This window comes from Miscanthus floridulus, chromosome 14 (assembly GCF_019320115.1).
Source record: "Miscanthus floridulus cultivar M001 chromosome 14, ASM1932011v1, whole genome shotgun sequence".
Lineage (NCBI taxonomy): Eukaryota > Viridiplantae > Streptophyta > Magnoliopsida > Poales > Poaceae > Miscanthus > Miscanthus floridulus.
Genome location: NC_089593.1, coordinates 40,368,070 through 40,384,071, shown reverse-complemented (window position 1 = coordinate 40,384,071; position 16,002 = coordinate 40,368,070).

Below are 16,002 nucleotides of genomic sequence, written 5' to 3'. Positions count from 1 at the left end.
CTCGGAAATCATTTCAAAAGCACCCGATGGAACTCCTAGGTGATGACGCCCAAGTGGAATCTTATTTTGGTCCGTTTGGAGATAGTGTTAGTATTGGTGCAAGATAGGTGCATGGTTTGTTCCAAACAAGGCTCGGAAATCATTTTGACCGCACCCGATAGAACTCCTAGGTGATGAGGCTCAAGTGGAATCTCGTTTCGGTCTGTTTGGATATAGTGTTAGTATTAGTGCAAGATACGTGCACGGTTTGTGCCAAACAAGGCTCGGAAATCATTTCGGAAGCACCCGATGGAACTCCTAGGTGATGAGGCTCAAGTGGAATCTTGTTTTAGTCCATTTGGTTATAGTGTTAGTATTAGTGCAAGATAGGTGCACGGTTTGTTCCAAACAGGGCTCGGAAATCAATTTGACCTCACTCGATAGAACTCCTAGGTGACGAGGCTCAAGTGGAATCTTGTTTCTGTCCGTTTGGATATAGTGTTAGTATTAGTGCAAGATAGGTGCACGGTTTGTGCCAAACGTACCATGGGCTCAGAAATCATTTTGGACGCACCCGATGGTACTCCTAGGTGACGAGGCTCAAGTGGAATCTTGTTTCGGTCCATTTGGAGATAGTGTTAGTATTAGTGCAAGACAGGTGCACGGTTTGTTCCAAACAAGGATCGAAAATCATTTTGACCGCACCCGATAGAACTCCTAGCTGACGAGGCTCAAGTGGAATCTCGTTTTGGTCCGTTTTGATATAGTGTTAGTATTAGTGCAAGATAGATGCACGGTTTGTGCCAAACGTACCATAGGATCAGAAATCATTTTGGACGCACCCGATGGCACTCCTAGGTGACAAGGCTCAAGTGGAATCTTGTTTCGATCCGTTTGGACATAGTGTTAGTATCAGTGCAAGATAGGTGCACGGTTTATGCCAAACAAGGCTCGGAAATCATTTCAGAAGCACCCGATGCAACCCCTAGGTGATGAGGCTCAAGTGGAATCTTATTTCGGTCCGTTTGGAGATAGTGTTAGTATTAGTGCAAGATAGGTGCACGGTTTGTTCCAAACAAGGCTCGGAAATCATTTTGACCACACCTGATAGAACTCCTAGGTGACGAGGCTCAAGTGGAATCTCGTTTCGGTCCGTTTGGATATAGTGTTAGTATTAGTGCAAGATAGGTGCATGGTTTGTGCCAAACGTACCATAGGATCCGAAATCATTTTGGACGCACCTGATGGTACTCCTAGGTGACGAGGCTCAAGTGGAATCTTGTTTCGGTCCGTTTGGAGATAGTGTTAGTATTAGTGCAAGATTGGTGCACGGTTTGTTCCAAACAAGGCTCGGAAATCATTTTGACCTCACTCGATAGAACTCCTAGGTGATGAGGCTCAAGTGGAATCTCATTTCGGTCCGTTTGGATATAGTGTTAGTATTAGTGCAAGATAGGTGCACGGTTTGTGCCAAACGTACCACAGGCTCAGAACTCATTTTGGACGCACCCGATGGTACTCCTAGGTGACGAGGCTCAAGTGGAATCTTGTTTATTCCGTTTGGAGATAGTGTTAGTATCAGTACAAGATAGGTGCACGGTTTGTGCCAAACAAGTCTTGGAAATCATTTTGACCGCACCCGATAGAACTCCTAGGTGACGAGGCTCAAGTGAAATCTTGTTTCGGTTTGTTTGGATATAGTGTTAGTATTAGTGCAAGATAGGTGCACGGTTTATGCCAAACGTGCCATATGCTCAGAAATTGTTTTGCATGCACCCGATGGTACTCCTAGGTGACGAGGCTCAAGTGGAATCTTGTTTTGGTCCATTTGGAGATAGTGTTAGTATCAGTGCAAGATAGGTGCACGGTTTGTGCCAAACAAGACTCAGAAATCATTTTAGAAGCACCAGATGGAACTCCTAGGTGATTAGGATCAAGTGGAATCTTATTTCGGTCCGTTTGGAGATAGTGTTAGTATTAGTGCAAGATAGGTGCACGATTTGTTCCAAACAAGGCTCGGAAATCATTTTGACCTCACCCGATAGAACTCCTTGGTGACGAGGCTCAAGTGGAATCTCGTTTCGATCCGTTTGGATATAGTGTTAGTATTAGTGCAAGATAGGTGCACGGTTTGTGCCACACATACCATAGGCCCAGAAATCATTTTGGACGCACCCGATGGTACTGTTAGGTGACGAGGCTCAAGTGGAATCTTGTTTCGGTCCATTTGGAGATAGTGTTAGTATCAGTGCAAGATAGGTCCACGGTTTGTGCCAAATAAGGCTCAGAAATCATTTCAGAAGCACCCGATGGAACTCCTAGGTGATGAGGCTCAAGTGGAATCTTATTTCGGTCCATTTGGAGATAGTGTTAGTATTAGTGCAAGATAGGTGCACGATTTGTTCCAAACAAGGCTCGGAAATCATTTTGACCGCACCTGATAGAACTCCTAGGTGACGAGGCTCAAGTGGAATCTCGTTTCGGTCCGTTTGGATATAGTGTTAGTATTAGTGCAAGATAGGTGCACGATTTGTGCCAAACGTACCACAGGCTCAGAACTCATTTTGGACGCACCCGATGGTACTCCTAGGTGATGAGGCTCAAGTGGAATCTTGTTTATTCTGTTTGGAGATAGTGTTGTATCAGTGCAAGATAGGTGCATGGTTTGTGCCAAACAAGTCTTGGAAATCATTTTGACCGCACCTGATAGAACTCCTTGGTGACGAGGCTCAAGTGAAATCTTGTTTCGGTTTGTTTGGATATAGTGTTAGTATTAGTGCAAGATAGATGCACGGTTTGTGCCAAACGTACCATAGGATCAGAAATCGTTTTGGACGCACCCGCTGGTACTCCTAGGTGACGAGGCTCAAGTGGAATCTTGTTTCGGTCCATTTGGAGATAGTGTTAGTATCAGTGCAAGATAGGTGCACGATTTGTGCCAAACAAGTCTTGGAAATCATTTCGGAAGCAACCGATGGAACTCTTAGTTGATGAGGCTCAAGTGGAATCTTATTTCGGTCCGTTTGGAGATAGTGTTAGTATTAGTGCAAGACAGGTGCACGGTTTGTTCCAAACAAGGAACGGAAAATCATTTTGACCGCACCCGATAGAACTCCTAGGTGACGAGGCTCAAGTGGAATCTCATTTTGGTCCATTTGGATATAGTGTTAGTATTAGTGCAAGATAGGTGCACGGTCTATGCCAAACGTACCTCAGGCTCAGAACTTGTTTTGGACGCACCCGATGGTACTCCTAGGTGATGAGGCTCAAGTGGAATCTTGTTTCGGTCTGTTTGGAGATAGTGTTAGCATCAGTGCAAGATAGGTGCACGGTTTGTGCCAAATAAGGCTCGGAAATCATTTCAAAAGCACCCGATGGAACTCCTAGGTGATGATGCCCAAGTGGAATCTTATTTTGGTCCGTTTGGAGATAGTGTTAGTATTGGTGCAAGATAGGTGCATGGTTTGTTCCAAACAAGGCTCGGAAATCATTTTGACCGCACCCGATAGAACTCCTAGGTGATGAGGCTCAAGTGGAATCTCGTTTCGGTCTGTTTGGATATAGTGTTAGTATTAGTGCAAGATACGTGCTCGGTTTGTGCCAAACAAGGCTCGGAAATCATTTCGGAAGCACCCGATGGAACTCCTAGGTGATGAGGCTCAAGTGGAATCTTGTTTTAGTCCATTTGGTTATAGTGTTAGTATTAGTGCAAGATAGGTGCACGGTTTGTTCCAAACAGGGCTCGGAAATCAATTTGACCTCACTCGATAGAACTCCTAGGTGACGAGGCTCAAGTGGAATCTTGTTTCTGTCCGTTTGGATATAGTGTTAGTATTAGTGCAAGATAGGTGCACGGTTTGTGCCAAACGTACCATGGGCTCAGAAATCATTTTGGACGCACCCGATGGTACTCCTAGGTGACGAGGCTCAAGTGGAATCTTGTTTCGGTCCATTTGGAGATAGTGTTAGTATTAGTGCAAGACAGGTGCACGGTTTGTTCCAAACAAGGATCGGAAATCATTTTGACCGCACCCGATAGAACTCCTAGCTGACGAGGCTCAAGTGGAATCTCGTTTTGGTCCGTTTTGATATAGTGTTAGTATTAGTGCAAGATAGATGCACGGTTTGTGCCAAACGTACCGTAGGATCAGAAATCATTTTGGACGCACCCGATGGCACTCCTAGGTGACAAGGCTCAAGTGGAATCTTGTTTCGATCCGTTTGGACATAGTGTTAGTATCAGTGCAAGATAGGTGCACGGTTTATGCCAAACAAGGCTCGGAAATCATTTCAGAAGCACCCGATGGAACCCCTAGGTGATGAGGCTCAAGTGGAATCTTATTTCGGTCCGTTTGGAGATAGTGTTAGTATTAGTGCAAGATAGGTGCACGGTTTGTTCCAAACAAGGCTCGGAAATCATTTTGACCACACCTGATAGAACTCCTAGGTGACGAGGCTCAAGTGGAATCTCGTTTCGGTCCGTTTGGATATAGTGTTAGTATTAGTGCAAGATAGGTGCATGGTTTGTGCCAAACGTACCATCGGATCCGAAATCATTTTGGACGCACCTGATGGTACTCCTAGGTGACGAGGCTCAAGTGGAATCTTGTTTCGGTCCGTTTGGAGATAGTGTTAGTATTAGTGCAAGATTGGTGCACGGTTTGTTCCAAACAAGGCTCGGAAATCATTTTGACCTCACTCGATAGAACTCCTAGGTGATGAGGCTCAAGTGGAATCTCATTTCGGTCCGTTTGGATATAGTGTTAGTATTAGTGCAAGATAGGTGCACGGTTTGTGCCAAACGTACCATAGGCTCAGAAATCGTTTTGGATGCACCCGATGGTACTCCTAGGTGACAAGGCTCAAGTGGAATCTTGTTTCGGTCCGTTTGGATATAGTGTTAGTATTAGTTCAAGATAGGTGCACGGTTTATGCCAAACGTGCCATATGCTCAGAAATTGTTTTGCATGCACCCGATGGTACTCCTAGGTGACGAGGCTCAAGTGGAATCTTGTTTTGGTCCATTTGGAGATAGTGTTAGTATCAGTGCAAGATAGGTGCACGGTTTGTGCCAAACAAGACTCAGAAATCTTTTAGAAGCACCCGATGGAACTCCTAGGTGATTAGGATCAAGTGGAATCTTATTTCGGTCCGTTTGGAGATAGTGTTAGTATTAGTGCAAGATAGGTGCACGATTTGTTCCAAACAAGGCTCGGAAATCATTTTGACCTCACCCGATAGAACTCCTTGGTGACGAGGCTCAAGTGGAATCTCGTTTCGATCCGTTTGGATATAGTGTTAGTATTAGTGCAAGATAGGTGCACGGTTTGTGCCACACGTACCATAGGCCCAGAAATCATTTTGGACGCACCCGATGGTACTGTTAGGTGACGAGGCTCAAGTGGAATCTTGTTTCGGTCCATTTGGAGATAGTGTTAGTATCAGTGCAAGATAGGTCCACGGTTTGTGCCAAATAAGGCTCAGAAATCATTTCAGAAGCACCCGATGGAACTCCTAGGTGATGAGGCTCAAGTGGAATCTTATTTCGGTCCATTTGGAGATAGTGTTAGTATTAGTGCAAGATAGGTGCACGATTTGTTCCAAACAAGGCTCGGAAATCATTTTGACCGCACCTGATAGAACTCCTAGGTGACGAGGCTCAAGTGGAATCTTGTTTCGGTCCGTTTGGATATAGTGTTAGTATTAGTGCAAGATAGGTGCACGATTTGTGCCAAACGTACCACAGGCTCAGAACTCATTTTGGACGCACCCGATGGTACTCCTAGGTGATGAGGCTCAAGTGGAATCTTGTTTATTCTGTTTGGAGATAGTGTTGTATCAGTGCAAGATAGGTGCATGGTTTGTGCCAAACAAGTCTTGGAAATCATTTTGACCGCACCTGATAGAACTCCTTGGTGACGAGGCTCAAGTGAAATCTTGTTTCGGTTTGTTTGGATATAGTGTTAGTATTAGTGCAAGATAGATGCACGGTTTGTGCCAAACGTACCATAGGATCAGAAATCATTTTGGACGCACCCGCTGGTACTCCTAGGTGACGAGGCTCAAGTGGAATCTTGTTTCGGTCCATTTGGAGATAGTGTTAGTATCAGTGTAAGATAGGTGCACGATTTGTGCCAAACAAGTCTTGGAAATCATTTCGGAAGCACTCGATGGAACTCTTAGTTGACGAGGCTCAAGTGGAATCTTATTTCGGTCCGTTTGGAGATAGTGTTAGTATTAGTGCAAGACAGGTGCACGGTTTGTTCCAAACAAGGAACGGAAAATCATTTTGACCGCACCCGATAGAACTCCTAGGTGACGAGGCTCAAGTGGAATCTCATTTTGGTCCGTTTGGATATAGTGTTAGTATTAGTGCAAGATAGGTGCACGGTCTATGCCAAACGTACCTCAGGCTCAGAACTTGTTTTGGACGCACCCGATGGTACTCCTAGGTGATGAGGCTCAAGTGGAATCTTGTTTCGGTCCGTTTGGAGATAGTGTTAGCATCAGTGCAAGATAGGTGCACGGTTTGTGCCAAATAAGGCTCGGAAATCATTTCAAAAGCACCCGATGGAACTCCTAGGTGATGACGCCCAAGTGGAATCTTATTTTGGTCCGTTTGGAGACAGTGTTAGTATTGGTGCAAGATAGGTGCATGGTTTGTTCCAAACAAGGCTCGGAAATCATTTTGACCGCACCCGATAGAACTCCTAGGTGATGAGGCTCAAGTGGAATCTCGTTTCGGTCTGTTTGGATATAGTGTTAGTATTAGTGCAAGATACGTGCACGGTTTGTGCCAAACAAGGCTCGGAAATCATTTCGGAAGCACCCGATGGAACTCCTAGGTGATGAGGCTCAAGTGGAATCTTGTTTTAGTCCATTTGGTTATAGTGTTAGTATTAGTGCAAGATAGGTGCACGGTTTGTTCCAAACAGGGCTCGGAAATCAATTTGACCTCACTCGATAGAACTCCTAGGTGACGAGGCTCAAGTGGAATCTTGTTTCTGTCCGTTTGGATATAGTGTTAGTATTAGTGCAAGATAGGTGCACGGTTTGTGCCAAACGTACCATGGGCTCAGAAATCATTTTGGACGCACCCGATGGTACTCCTAGGTGACGAGGCTCAAGTGGAATCTTGTTTCGGTCCATTTGGAGATAGTGTTAGTATTAGTGCAAGACAGGTGCACGGTTTGTTCCAAACAAGGATCGGAAATCATTTTGACCGCACCCGATAGAACTCCTAGCTAACGAGGCTCAAGTGGAATCTCGTTTTGGTCCGTTTTGATATAGTGTTAGTATTAGTGCAAGATAGATGCACGGTTTGTGCCAAACGTACCATAGGATCAGAAATCATTTTGGACGCACCCGATGGCACTCCTAGGTGACAAGGCTCAAGTGGAATCTTGTTTCGGTCTGTTTGGATATAGTGTTAGTATTAGTTCAAGATAGGTGCACAGTTTGTGCCAAATGTGCCATACGCTCAGAAATTGTTTTGCATGCACCCGACGGTACTCCTAGGTGATGAGGCTCAAGTGGAATCTTGTTTTGGTCCATTTGGAGATAGTGTTAGTATCAATGCAAGATAGGTGCATGGTTTGTGCCAAACAAGACTCGGAAATCATTTTAGAAGCACCCGATGGAACTCCTAGGTGATTAGGCTCAGGTGGAATCTTATTTTGGTCCGTTTCGAGATAGTGCTAGTATTAGTGCAAGATAGGTGCACGGTTTGTTCCAAACAAGGCTCGGAAATCATTTTGACCTCACCCGATAGAACTCCTTGGTGACGAGGCTCAAGTGGAATCTCGTTTCGATCCGTTTGGATATAGTGTTAGTTTTAGTGCAAGATAGGTGCATGGTTTGTGCCAAACGTACCATAGGCCCAGAAATCGTTTTGGACGCACCCGATGGTACTCCTAGGTGACGAGGCTCAAGTGGAATCTTGTTTCGGTCTGTTTGGAGATAGTGTTAGTATCAGTGCAAGATAGGTGCACGGTTTGTGCCAAATAAGGCTCGGAAATCATTTCAGAAGCACCCAATGGAACTCCTAGGTGATGAGGCTCAAGTGGAATCTTATTTCGGTCCATTTGGAGATAGTGTTAGTATTAGTGCAAGATAGGTACACGATTTGTTCCAAACAAGGCTCGGAAATCATTTTGACCGCACCTGATAGAACTCCTAGGTGACGAGGCTCAAGTGGAATCTCGTTTCGGTCCGTTTGGATATAGTGTTAGTATTAGTGCAAGATAGGTGCACGGTTTGTGCCAAATGTACCATAGGATCAGAAATCGTTTTGGACGCACCTGATGGTACTCCTAGGTGACGAGGCTCAAGTGGAATCTTGTTTCGGTCCATTTGGAGATAGTGTTAGTATCAGTGCAAGGTAGGTGCACGGTTTGTGCCAAATAAGGCTCGGAAATCATTTCAGAAGCACCCAATGGAACTCCTAGGTGATGAGGCTCAAGTGGAATCTTATTTCGGTTCGTTTGGAGATAGTGTTAGTATTAGTGCAAGATAGGTGCACCGTTTGTTCCAAACAAGGATCAGAAATCATTTTGACCGCACCTGATAGAACTCCTAGGTGATGAGGCTCAAGTGGAATCTCATTTCGGTCCGTTTGGAAATAGTGTTAGTATTAGTGCAAGATAGGTGCACGATTTGTGCCAAACGTACCACAGGCTCATAACTCATTTTGGACGCACCCGATGGTACTCCTAGGTGACGAGGCTCATGTGGAATCTTGTTTATTCTGATTGGAGATAGTGTTAGTATCAGTGCAAGATAGGTGCACGGTTTGTGCCAAACAAGTCTTGGAAATCATTTTGACCGCACCTGATAGAACTCCTAGGTGACGAGGCTCAAGTGAAATCTTGTTTCGGTTTGTTTGGATATAGTGTTAGTATTAGTGCAAGATAGATGCACGGTTTGTGCCAAACGTACCATAGGATCAGAAATCGTTTTGGACGCACCCGATGGTACTCCTAGGTGACGAGGCTCAAGTGGAATCTTGTTTTGGTCCGTTTGGAGATAGTGTTAGTATTAGTGCAAGATTGGTGCACGGTTTGTTCCAAACAAGGCTCGGAAATCATTTTGACCTCACTCGATAGAACTCCTAGGTGACGAGGCTCAAGTGGAATCTCATTTCGGTCCGTTTGGATATAGTGTTAGTATTAGTGCAAGATAGGTGCACGGTTTGTGCCAAACGTACCATAGGCTCAGAAATCGTTTTGGACGCACCCGATGGTACTCCTAGGTGACAAGGCTCAAGTGGAATCTTGTTTCGGTCCGTTTGGATATAGTGTTAGTATTAGTTCAAGATAGGTGCACGGTTTATGCCAAATGTGCCATATGCTCAGAAATTGTTTTGCATGCACCCGATGGTACTCCTAGGTGACGAGGCTCAAGTGGAATCTTGTTTTGGTCCATTTGGAGATAGTGTTAGTATCAGTGCAAGATAGGTGCACGGTTTGTGCCAAACAAGACTCAGAAATCATTTTAGAAGCACCCGATGGAACTCCTAGGTGATTAGGATCAAGTGGAATCTTATTTCGGTCCGTTTGGAGATAGTGTTAGTATTAGTGCAAGATAGGTGCACGATTTGTTCCAAACAAGGCTCGGAAATCATTTTGACCTCACCCGATAGAACTCCTTGGTGACGAGGCTCAAGTGGAATCTCGTTTCGATCCGTTTGGATATAGTGTTAGTATTAGTGCAAGATAGGTGCACGGTTTGTGCCACATGTACCATAGGCCCAGAAATCATTTTGGACGCACCCGATGGTACTGTTAGGTGACGAGGCTCAAGTGGAATCTTGTTTCGGTCCATTTGGAGATAGTGTTAGTATCAGTGCAAGATAGGTCCACGGTTTGTGCCAAATAAGGCTCAGAAATCATTTCAGAAGCACCCGATGGAACTCCTAGGTGATGAGGCTCAAGTGGAATCTTATTTCGGTCCATTTGGAGATAGTGTTAGTATTAGTGCAAGATAGGTGCACGATTTGTTCCAAACAAGGCTCGGAAATCATTTTGACCGCACCTGATAGAACTCCTAGGTGACGAGGCTCAAGTGGAATCTCGTTTCGGTCCGTTTGGATATAGTGTTAGTATTAGTGCAAGATAGGTGCACGATTTGTGCCAAACGTACCATAGGCTCAGAACTCATTTTGGACGCACCCGATGGTACTCCTAGGTGATGAGGCTCAAGTGGAATCTTGTTTATTCTGTTTGGAGATAGTGTTGTATCAGTGCAAGATAGGTGCTTGGTTTGTGCCAAACAAGTCTTGGAAATCATTTTGACCGCACCTGATAGAACTCCTTGGTGACGAGGCTTAAGTGAAATCTTGTTTCGGTTTGTTTGGATATAGTGTTAGTATTAGTGCAAGATAGATGCACGGTTTGTGCCAAACGTACCATAGGATCAGAAATCGTTTTGGACGCACCCGCTGGTACTCCTAGGTGACGAGGCTCAAGTGGAATCTTGTTTCGGTCCATTTGGAGATAGTGTTAGTATCAGTGCAAGATAGGTGCACGATTTGTGCCAAACAAGTCTTGGAAATCATTTCGGAAGCACCCGATGGAACTCTTAGTTGACGAGGCTCAAGTGGAATCTTATTTCGGTCCGTTTGGAGATAGTGTTAGTATTAGTGCAAGACAGGTGCACGGTTTGTTCCAAACAAGGAACGGAAAATCATTTTGACCGCACCCGATAGAACTCCTAGGTGACGAGGCTCAAGTGGAATCTCATTTTGGTCCGTTTGGATATAGTGTTAGTATTAGTGCAAGATAGGTGCACGGTCTATGCCAAACGTACCTCAGGCTCAGAACTTGTTTTGGACGCACCCGATGGTACTCCTAGGTGATGAGGCTCAAGTGGAATCTTGTTTCGGTCCGTTTGGAGATAGTGTTAGCATCAGTGCAAGATAGGTGCACGGTTTGTGCCAAATAAGGCTCGGAAATCATTTCAAAAGCACCCGATGGAACTCCTAGGTGATGACGCCCAAGTGGAATCTTATTTTGGTCCGTTTGGAGATAGTGTTAGTATTGGTGCAAGATAGGTGCATGGTTTGTTCCAAACAAGGCTCGGAAATCATTTTGACCGCACCCGATAGAACTCCTAGGTGATGAGGCTCAAGTGGAATCTCGTTTCGGTCTGTTTGGATATAGTGTTAGTATTAGTGCAAGATACGTGCACGGTTTGTGCCAAACAAGGCTCGGAAATCATTTCGGAAGCACCCGATGGAACTCCTAGGTGATGAGGCTCAAGTGGAATCTTGTTTTAGTCCATTTGGTTATAGTGTTAGTATTAGTGCAAGATAGGTGCACGGTTTGTTCCAAACAGGGCTCGGAAATCAATTTGACCTCACTCGATAGAACTCCTAGGTGACGAGGCTCAAGTGGAATCTTGTTTCTGTCCGTTTGGATATAGTGTTAGTATTAGTGCAAGATAGGTGCACGGTTTGTGCCAAACGTACCATGGGCTCAGAAATCATTTTGGACGCACCCGATGGTACTCCTAGGTGACGAGGCTCAAGTGGAATCTTGTTTCGGTCCATTTGGAGATAGTGTTAGTATTAGTGCAAGACAGGTGCACGGTTTGTTCCAAACAAGGATCGAAAATCATTTTGACCGCACCCGATAGAACTCCTAGCTGACGAGGCTCAAGTGGAATCTCGTTTTGGTCCGTTTTGATATAGTGTTAGTATTAGTGCAAGATAGATGCACGGTTTGTGCCAAACGTACCATAGGATCAGAAATCATTTTGGACGCACCCGATGGCACTCCTAGGTGACAAGGCTCAAGTGGAATCTTGTTTCGATCCGTTTGGACATAGTGTTAGTATCAGTGCAAGATAGGTGCACGGTTTATGCCAAACAAGGCTCGGAAATCATTTCAGAAGCACCCTGATGGCAACCCCTAGGTGATGAGGCTCAAGTGGAATCTTATTTCGGTCCGTTTGGAGATAGTGTTAGTATTAGTGCAAGATAGGTGCACGGTTTGTTCCAAACAAGGCTCGGAAATCATTTTGACCACACCTGATAGAACTCCTAGGTGACGAGGCTCAAGTGGAATCTCGTTTCGGTCCGTTTGGATATAGTGTTAGTATTAGTGCAAGATAGGTGCATGGTTTGTGCCAAACGTACCATAGGATTCCGAAATCATTTTGGACGCACCTGATGGTACTCCTAGGTGACGAGGCTCAAGTGGAATCTTGTTTCGGTCCGTTTGGAGATAGTGTTAGTATTAGTGCAAGATTGGTGCACGGTTTGTTCCAAACAAGGCTCGGAAATCATTTTGACCTCACTCGATAGAACTCCTAGGTGATGAGGCTCAAGTGGAATCTCATTTCGGTCCGTTTGGATATAGTGTTAGTATTAGTGCAAGATAGGTGCACGGTTTGTGCCAAACGTACCATAGGCTCAGAAATCGTTTTGGATGCACCCGATGGTACTCCTAGGTGACAAGGCTCAAGTGGAATCTTGTTTCGGTCCGTTTGGATATAGTGTTAGTATTAGTTCAAGATAGGTGCACGGTTTATGCCAAACGTGCCATATGCTCAGAAATTGTTTTGCATGCACCCGATGGTACTCCTAGGTGACGAGGCTCAAGTGGAATCTTGTTTTGGTCCATTTGGAGATAGTGTTAGTATCAGTGCAAGATAGGTGCACGGTTTGTGCCAAACAAGACTCAGAAATCATTTTAGAAGCACCAGATGGAACTCCTAGGTGATTAGGATCAAGTGGAATCTTATTTCGGTCCGTTTGGAGATAGTGTTAGTATTAGTGCAAGATAGGTGCACGATTTGTTCCAAACAAGGCTCGGAAATCATTTTGACCTCACCCGATAGAACTCCTTGGTGACGAGGCTCAAGTGGAATCTCGTTTCGATCCGTTTGGATATAGTGTTAGTATTAGTGCAAGATAGGTGCACGGTTTGTGCCACACGTACCATAGGCCCAGAAATCATTTTGGACGCACCCGATGGTACTGTTAGGTGACGAGGCTCAAGTGGAATCTTGTTTCGGTCCATTTGGAGATAGTGTTAGTATCAGTGCAAGATAGGTCCACGGTTTGTGCCAAATAAGGCTCAGAAATCATTTCAGAAGCACCCGATGGAACTCCTAGGTGATGAGGCTCAAGTGGAATCTTATTTCGGTCCATTTGGAGATAGTGTTAGTATTAGTGCAAGATAGGTGCACGATTTGTTCCAAACAAGGCTCGGAAATCATTTTGACCGCACCTGATAGAACTCCTAGGTGACGAGGCTCAAGTGGAATCTCGTTTCGGTCCGTTTGGATATAGTGTTAGTATTAGTGCAAGATAGGTGCACGATTTGTGCCAAACGTACCATAGGCTCAGAACTCATTTTGGACGCACCCGATGGTACTCCTAGGTGATGAGGCTCAAGTGGAATCTTGTTTATTCTGTTTGGAGATAGTGTTGTATCAGTGCAAGATAGGTGCTTGGTTTGTGCCAAACAAGTCTTGGAAATCATTTTGACCGCACCTGATAGAACTCCTTGGTGACGAGGCTTAAGTGAAATCTTGTTTCGGTTTGTTTGGATATAGTGTTAGTATTAGTGCAAGATAGATGCACGGTTTGTGCCAAACGTACCATAGGATCAGAAATCGTTTTGGACGCACCCGCTGGTACTCCTAGGTGACGAGGCTCAAGTGGAATCTTGTTTCGGTCCATTTGGAGATAGTGTTAGTATCAGTGCAAGATAGGTGCACGATTTGTGCCAAACAAGTCTTGGAAATCATTTCGGAAGCACCCGATGGAACTCTTAGTTGACGAGGCTCAAGTGGAATCTTATTTCGGTCCGTTTGGAGATAGTGTTAGTATTAGTGCAAGACAGGTGCACGGTTTGTTCCAAACAAGGAACGGAAAATCATTTTGACCGCACCCGATAGAACTCCTAGGTGACGAGGCTCAAGTGGAATCTCATTTTGGTCCGTTTGGATATAGTGTTAGTATTAGTGCAAGATAGGTGCACGGTCTATGCCAAACGTACCTCAGGCTCAGAACTTGTTTTGGACGCACCCGATGGTACTCCTAGGTGATGAGGCTCAAGTGGAATCTTGTTTCGGTCCGTTTGGAGATAGTGTTAGCATCAGTGCAAGATAGGTGCACGGTTTGTGCCAAATAAGGCTCGGAAATCATTTCAAAAGCACCCGATGGAACTCCTAGGTGATGACGCCCAAGTGGAATCTTATTTTGGTCCGTTTGGAGATAGTGTTAGTATTGGTGCAAGATAGGTGCATGGTTTGTTCCAAACAAGGCTCGGAAATCATTTTGACCGCACCCGATAGAACTCCTAGGTGATGAGGCTCAAGTGGAATCTCGTTTCGGTCTGTTTGGATATAGTGTTAGTATTAGTGCAAGATACGTGCACGGTTTGTGCCAAACAAGGCTCGGAAATCATTTCGGAAGCACCCGATGGAACTCCTAGGTGATGAGGCTCAAGTGGAATCTTGTTTTAGTCCATTTGGTTATAGTGTTAGTATTAGTGCAAGATAGGTGCACGGTTTGTTCCAAACAGGGCTCGGAAATCAATTTGACCTCACTCGATAGAACTCCTAGGTGACGAGGCTCAAGTGGAATCTTGTTTCTGTCCGTTTGGATATAGTGTTAGTATTAGTGCAAGATAGGTGCACGGTTTGTGCCAAACGTACCATGGGCTCAGAAATCATTTTGGACGCACCCGATGGTACTCCTAGGTGACGAGGCTCAAGTGGAATCTTGTTTCGGTCCATTTGGAGATAGTGTTAGTATTAGTGCAAGACAGGTGCACGGTTTGTTCCAAACAAGGATCGAAAATCATTTTGACCGCACCCGATAGAACTCCTAGCTGACGAGGCTCAAGTGGAATCTCGTTTTGGTCCGTTTTGATATAGTGTTAGTATTAGTGCAAGATAGATGCACGGTTTGTGCCAAACGTACCATAGGATCAGAAATCATTTTGGACGCACCCGATGGCACTCCTAGGTGACAAGGCTCAAGTGGAATCTTGTTTCGATCCGTTTGGACATAGTGTTAGTATCAGTGCAAGATAGGTGCACGGTTTATGCCAAACAAGGCTCGGAAATCATTTCAGAAGCACCCGATGCAACCCCTAGGTGATGAGGCTCAAGTGGAATCTTATTTCGGTCCGTTTGGAGATAGTGTTAGTATTAGTGCAAGATAGGTGCACGGTTTGTTCCAAACAAGGCTCGGAAATCATTTTGACCACACCTGATAGAACTCCTAGGTGACGAGGCTCAAGTGGAATCTCGTTTCGGTCCGTTTGGATATAGTGTTAGTATTAGTGCAAGATAGGTGCATGGTTTGTGCCAAACGTACCATAGGATCCGAAATCATTTTGGACGCACCTGATGGTACTCCTAGGTGACGAGGCTCAAGTGGAATCTTGTTTCGGTCCGTTTGGAGATAGTGTTAGTATTAGTGCAAGATTGGTGCACGGTTTGTTCCAAACAAGGCTCGGAAATCATTTTGACCTCACTCGATAGAACTCCTAGGTGATGAGGCTCAAGTGGAATCTCATTTCGGTCCGTTTGGATATAGTGTTAGTATTAGTGCAAGATAGGTGCACGGTTTGTGCCAAACGTACCATAGGCTCAGAAATCGTTTTGGATGCACCCGATGGTACTCCTAGGTGACAAGGCTCAAGTGGAATCTTGTTTCGGTCCGTTTGGATATAGTGTTAGTATTAGTTCAAGATAGGTGCACGGTTTATGCCAAACGTGCCATATGCTCAGAAATTGTTTTGCATGCACCCGATGGTACTCCTAGGTGACGAGGCTCAAGTGGAATCTTGTTTTGGTCCATTTGGAGATAGTGTTAGTATCAGTGCAAGATAGGTGCACGGTTTGTGCCAAACAAGACTCAGAAATCATTTTAGAAGCACCAGATGGAACTCCTAGGTGATTAGGATCAAGTGGAATCTTATTTCGGTCCGTTTGGAGATAGTGTTAGTATTAGTGCAAGATAGGTGCACGATTTGTTCCAAACAAGGCTCGGAAATCATTTTG